Raw genomic sequence first — 6919 nt, forward strand, 5'->3', positions numbered from 1 at the left:
ACTGCTTAGAGAGGGCTGGAAGCCCTATGAAGCGGTATATAAGTCTAACTGCTATTGCTATTGCTATGGAGTCAAATACATTTATAACCCTAAAATATTGCACACAGCAAAACAAGAGGAATCTAGCTATACTAACAAATCATGGGGATGGGTTGGGGAAAGAGTATTTGATTCGTCTCATTTTGGGACTAAAGTTACAAGAAGGTAGCGATGGACCCACTCATGTTTCTCTTGTGCTGCAATTAGTAATCCTTTCTACTATCCCCTTCTATGAACTCTTCTGAAAAACAAAATAACACAAATATGTTTGTGTTGTTTATCTTGGATCTGGCTGGGAATGAACACTTTTCCAAAAATGTAAAAAAACTCAAAGATCAGTGTCAATCCTTTATGAGCCCCATAGGGAATTGGATTCCCATCCCTGTCTTCTACATTTATGCATAGGATTAATAGAGAAAGCCCAGGCCCCTTTGGTATAGGCAATGCCCTGGGTTATTTTCATAATAATTAAACACGATACCTCATGGAAGCTAATAAAAAAAAAAGGCCAGCCAAGAAATTTGGAGAATGTTAATAAGCAAAGACTTCTTAGCATAGACCATAGGAGGCATAAAGTTGGATCTCCATTTGGCTGTGGTTAAGAGGACAGAGAAATCACCAAAATTATGCCCAAGAGATTAATAAGGTGGGAAAATAGCTTCACAGACATTCAACTGCTAGAAATGGCTCCATTTCTGATGTTATAGTGAAAATTCATTCACAGCTGAGCTTTGTTGAGCTTCCAAGGAAGCTTCAGTCAAGTTTTAGCCTGCCAAGGGGAACCTGGCAATTACTTCTCAATCTAGCCTACAGTCCTAGAATTCCCTGGCAGTCTACTATTCAAGTACCAAGCGCCTGACCGTGGTCTGTTTCCAAGGGCAGACAAGGTTGTGTCTAAATATATTAAACCCTTTGAGCTTGAAGTTTAGACTAAATGGTTTTTCTGGAACTTCCTGACTGGCTCTTAAACGACCATATCTACTTTAAGAGGACCCCATGCAAGAAGTTTTCAAATCATAGATAGACCTCTATTTGTGATCCAAGTAGAACCTCTAGAAACATTTTGATTCTTCCTCTTAAATTTCAATTATGTAAACCAGTTTGAACTGAATTGCTATTACAGAATTAAAGTTCTAATGCTGTGTTATTGCAAATATGGCACATATAGGCATATCTCAGAGTTAATAGCTAGCTTTACTGCAAAATGTTTTAATTATGAATTTATTTGATTAATTTTAGCTATTTATTTTCTTAATTTCACAGATAAGTCATAAAACTTCCTGAGCCAATTTTTCTCTCTCGCTTTCATTTGCCTTCACGTGGTTTGAAACAAATGCGTGGAATGACTTTTTCTTAGGAACTCTACTTAACGTGCTGAAAATTTAATCTGGACACTCATTTCCTGCAAACTCACTCCAATTCAAAAATTTTGAGTGCACTGCTATGACTTCTGTGTTTTTTTTACAGTTTTCCATTTACAATGACTTCAGCAGCTGAGAAAAAAATGTTCAGACCCTCAGTGACTGCAAAATTCATATACTAAAGTAAACTTAATTTGATATATTTCTAGTTCTCAGATGTGGCCACTGCCTTCCCTATGCCGAAGTGAAGGGTTGTATTGCAACTACAGTGATCTATCAATTATCAGAAAATCATTATCCTGGCTCCACAATATGTGCCCAGTTGCCCAGTTGCCCGATTTCCATCATGTTATTTTATATTCTAATAAATCCAGTTACATGCTGTTTAAGATCCGGGAATAATATAAAGAATGAATAAGTATCCAGCAGTGGCTAATCCTTTCCCCCAAAGGAAAGTAGGGCAGTCCTGTAATTAGTACTTGCAAGCAAACTTGAGATAAATAAAATTTAGACCAGCGGAATTGTTTATTAATGAGGTTTTTCAGGTATGTGAAGAAGAACTTGCTTTTGTTTGTTTTGTTTTAGCAAAACCAGAGTATATCAAATCTTTAGCAAAATGATAATGAATTAAAAATTGGATTATGATGGACGTTTAAAGTACGGATGTTATAATTTTGAAGAGGCCACTAAACATTTCTGCCTTTCATCACATGTCATCTGTTATTACAACATCAACTTCACAAGTATCAGTGATGTCTGAAATCTGAAACCAAAGCTGTGGAGTTTACATAGCATTTGGGGGTGTCTCCTGCTTAAGTGGTTTTCATTGGTTCCTTTTTCTGTGTTGTACATTCAGGCTTTGGTAGGCTAAGGGTAGAGATAAACTCTACCGATTTCTCCTGACCAGTGGCCTAGTGACATGAGGTGGTCTCTGAACTTTATTATTTTGAAAGGACGCTGGCAGACTTTCCCTGTTACATTTCAAATTGTTAACTTTATACCCAGTGTCCCTGAGCCTAGATCACACCACAACAGCTGGCTGTAAAGCTCTTGAAAATTGGTCTAGTTATGATCCATGAGTCACAACCATATAAAATTATAGCCAAGCAAGATGATCTGAACATTTTCTGTAACACCCAAAAGGCCAGGCAACACCTGAATCAGGATGCCTTATGGTCTTCCCAGGATTATGGTGCTGGAGTCACTCATCACAAGAAAGATTACTGGACTCAGAAATATCTGAGATCTGTGTCAAAGGTATTCATAGTTAAAAATTCATTATCCTTTTATTTTCAGATATGCCTGGAAGCAGCTTGGCGTTTTCACAAAGGCAGGAGATAAACATCTTTACAGCACTTTCCTTCTTTAATTTTTTAAACTGGCACTGTCGCCTCAAGTCAAGTGCAGAACTTTCTCTGGATATTGCAATTATTCCCTACCATTATTTTGATAGGTAGTTAATTTAAAATGGAAGGCCATGAAAATTCTCTATTTTAGAAAGTCCCTAAAGTCAATCTGAACATTTTTGTGAGCTATAAAAAGACGACTGTAAGAATAATCTCATGGTACTTTTGTTGCTCACATTTCAATGAGATGTGGCAAGCAGCTAATTAAAAAGTTCATTGTACAATTCTACATGCAGTAATCACTACTGTTTCTGTATCTCTTCACTGACATCTCTATTCTAACTTCCACGCGCTAGGAACATTTAGATAGATGAACTCAAATTAGGGTGAAAACTTTGCATTTTCTAGAAAATGTGATTCACTATAGAACAAGATGATTAAAAAAAGAAAGGGGATCCTCTGCATAGGTGGTATTCAGCAGGTTCTGACCAGTTCTGGAGATCTGGTAGTGGAAATTTTGAGTAGTTCGGAGAACTGATAAATACCGCCTCTGACTGGCCCCGCCGCATCTACTCTCTGCCTCCCGAGTCCCAGCTGATCAGGAGGGAATGGGCATTTTGCAGTAACCTTCCCCTGAAGTGGGGAGGGAATGGAGATTTTATAGTATCCTTCCCCTGCCACACTCCCAAAGCCATGCTGTGCCCACAAAGCCACATCACGCCCACAAAGCTACGTCCACAGAACCGGTAGTATTTTTTTTTTTAATCCCACCAGTGATCCTCTGGTGCCAGTGGAAATCTTTGCTCTTGGAAGTAACATGAACTTTGGGTGGTGAGTAATGAAACCCTTTTCCCAATTTTCTCCATTTTACTCATCCAGATTCTTTAAAAAAACATTTCATGCAATCCTTGACTTATTACCACAATTGAGCCTAAAATTTATGTTGCTGAAAGAGACAGTTGTTAGTGAATTTTATCCCATTTTACAACCTTCCTTGCCACAGTTGTTCAGTGAATCACTGCAGTTTTTAAGTTAGTAACACAATTGTTAAGTGAAGCTTGTTTCTCCATTGAGCCCAAGTGGCGCAGTGGTTAGAGTACACCACTGCAGGCTACTTCAGCTGACTGCTAGCTGCAGTTCGGCAGATTGAATTTCAGCAAGGTCAAGATTGACTCAGCCTTCTATCCTTCTGAGATGGATAAAATGAGGAGTCAGATTGTTGGTGGCAATATGCTGACTCTGTAAACCCGCTAGAGAGGGCTGTGAAGAAGTATGAAGTGGTATATAAGTCTAAGTGCTATTGCTATTGACTTTGATTGTTGGACGTTTGTAAAAGGGGATCACATGACCCTGGGTCTCTGCAACCATCGTAAATATGCATCTGCTAAGCATCTGAATTTTGATGACATCATCATGGGGAGGTCGCAAGTATGAAAAACGGCCATAAGTCACTTTATTCAGTGCCATTGCAATTTAGAACAGTCACTAAATGAACTGTTGTAAGTCAAGGACTATTGTATACAGTTTGGCTTTTTATTTTGTTTTACACATTACATCTGCCCATCCCACCAGATCCACAGGCAGGACATGCTATAGGTCCAGTGGTGGATTTCAAAAATTGTTCGAACCTACTTTGTGGGAGTGGCTTGCCGCCCATGTGACCAGATGGGAGTAGCTTGCTGTCCATGTGACCGCATATAAAGATGCCGACGACACTTGCCAGAATCACCTTAAATTACCTCTCACACTGCACTGGCATGCATAAGAATATGATGTAAACTTGTTTTTTAAAAGGCATCTCTGGTTTGTGTTAAAACAACTTCAACACATGCAATGTTCTGATTGCACCAGAAATGCAGTAGTCATCCTTACCTTTCACAGAGACACTGAGTTTTATAAATATGAGCATGATAGCGTAGAATAATCATATCCAAGGAACAGTGGTGGGTTTCAAACATTTTTGGAACCTCTTCTGTAGGTGTGGCCTGCTTTCTGGGTCCACTGGTGGAACCTCTTCTAACCGGTTTGGTAGATTTGACAAACCGGTCCTACGGAATAGGTGCAAACTGGTAGGAACCCACCTCTGTATAGGTCCCACTGGCAAGAGAGCTTTACTTGCTGACTCCTAGGTGGGTATGTTTTTCCTGGGGTGACTCACACTTTCTGGAACATTCTTACCTCTAGAAGCAAGGTTTGCTTCAGATCTTTTAAATTTCTGAAACTCCCTGGAGACCTGGTTATGGCATGAGGTCTGGGAACCCCAAGGGATTGGTTAAATTCTGAGATAGCTCCAATGTAATTAATATCTCCTCTTCACCTAATACTTTTCTTTTAGTTTTGTGCCTTTTATAATTTACATTTTTAAATATTAACTTTAATACTTGTTTGTATATGTTTTTAGTTTTGCTGTATCTGCCCACAGTGACCTGTTTGTGAGATGAGCTGCCACATAAATAAGACAAATAAATAAATAGATTTTGGTAAGTTAAATAATCACACTTAAAACATTAAAAACAACGTATTAATGGAAGCCAACTTTATTTAACATATAAGTATATGGAATCCAAAAGCCACCTTCGGGCTGTTTCAGATCTGATTTGGTTTTCACAGCATGCTTTGTTCATTGGATCAAGGTGTTTAGAATAATTACAATAGCATGCATTTGCATATTGTACTAAGAAATAAAACATGGTTTAAAAATGGCAATGATTGGATTGATATAACTTGTTAAGTCAAAACCAAGCAAACCACATTGTCGTTTACTATAATATGTGAGACCAGTCTATATGAATACTTAGGTAACAACATAAAGACTGCATCACTCACAACACTGCAGCCTTATAAGAACCGATCGGAAACATAAGATCCATATTATATGGATAGGAGTGAACTCCAGCATCAATGCTGATATTCAAGCATCAACCTATATTGTGGTTTAACTTACTGGTATTAAGCAATCAAAACTTTGCAATATAGTTATCCTGTTGATATATTTGTTTGTTTATAGAGTCATTAGTCCTCTGTAGAACTAGTGTTGACCCATAGCAGCATCTTTACAAATTTAAATTTGTTTTCACCTCCTACAGAAAATTGAAAGAATTCTTTTGAAAAATCAAGGGTCTGGAGGAGGGATGAGCCTTGTCCCCATCCCTTTTGCCCATCCTGTTCAAATATCAACTGTTAGATCAGGTGAATGAAGGCATATGCTGGCTTCAGAGTAACAAACAGTTCTTTATTAGTACAAGTCAACATTGTACAATCCAGCGAAGGTTCAATCTGACAGCAGCCCTTTTATAGGGAGCTGTCAGACCCTTTGACCAATCAGATTGAATCTCTGTTCCCGCCGGAACAGAGGACCTTGGTGTAAACCATTACTAATGTTTCTGGTATCTAACACACCTCCCCTCTTAGATGCGCTCAACCAACTTGTGACGTAGTCACGCAGGTAAGCGGGCTTTCTGGTGACTCGCCTGGTGGAAGCTCCTGGAACTTCTCACAGGCCGTGGCTGGAGTTTCTGGAGCTGGTTCACTTGGAACTTGCTGTGGGCTTGCAACACTTACAGATAAGTGCTCCGGTACCTTAGGGATTGAGTTATCTCTGGAAGGAGTAAATCCATGCTCCTTTTGTGTAGGGCTTTGGCTAACTCATGCAGTAGTTACCTCTGGTTGCCTAAGACTGGAGTTGGAGATGTGGCCACAGAGTTGGTTAATGTGCCATCTCCAATTTCGACCATCCTTGAGCTCTAATAGGTAAGAGCGAGGCCCGGTGATGCCTATTACTGTGGCAGGAATCCAAAGAGTTCCCCCAGCATAGTTGTGGGCATAAACTTGATCCCCTATGCTAAAGTTTCTTATTTTGCCGATCAAATATGGGGGCGATGCGGCAGAGTAGTTTGGGTGTAGCTGGTGTAAGTGGGACCTTAGCCAGCGACCCATTAAAAGCTTGGAAGGGCTTCTACCAGTGGTAGCACTTGGCATGATGTGCTGTATGAGGAATTGATCAACCCGAGTTTGCCAATTTCCCGGGCCCATCCTGGATAGGGCTTCTTTTGCAGATCTCACCATTCTCTCCGTCTGACCATTGGAAGCCGGATGGAATGGAGCGACCAGGACATGTCTGATTCCCTGTTCTGCTAAATAAGTCTTGAATGGCTGTAAATTGGGGCCCGTTGT

At 39.7% G+C, this 6919-nt stretch overlaps 1 long non-coding RNA gene across 1 annotated transcript in view; it reads left to right on the forward strand.

Annotated features, from left to right (window-relative positions):
• The window catches only part of LOC148048088 (uncharacterized), a 116396-nt gene extending 113365 nt beyond the window's left edge, over positions 1 to 3031 (forward strand). Inside the window, exon 3 of the long non-coding RNA XR_015695790.1 lies at positions 2697 to 3031. This is a non-coding gene — a long non-coding RNA (uncharacterized LOC148048088). The remainder of the gene's footprint in view (positions 1 to 2696) is intronic.
• The last annotated feature ends 3888 nt before the right edge of the window (positions 3032 to 6919 follow it).

The sequence above is a fragment of the Thamnophis sirtalis genome, unplaced genomic scaffold, assembly GCF_051295495.1.
Source record: "Thamnophis sirtalis isolate CommonGarterSnake01/CBP01778 unplaced genomic scaffold, rThaSir2_p1.2 scaffold_3, whole genome shotgun sequence".
NCBI lineage: Eukaryota > Metazoa > Chordata > Lepidosauria > Squamata > Natricidae > Thamnophis > Thamnophis sirtalis.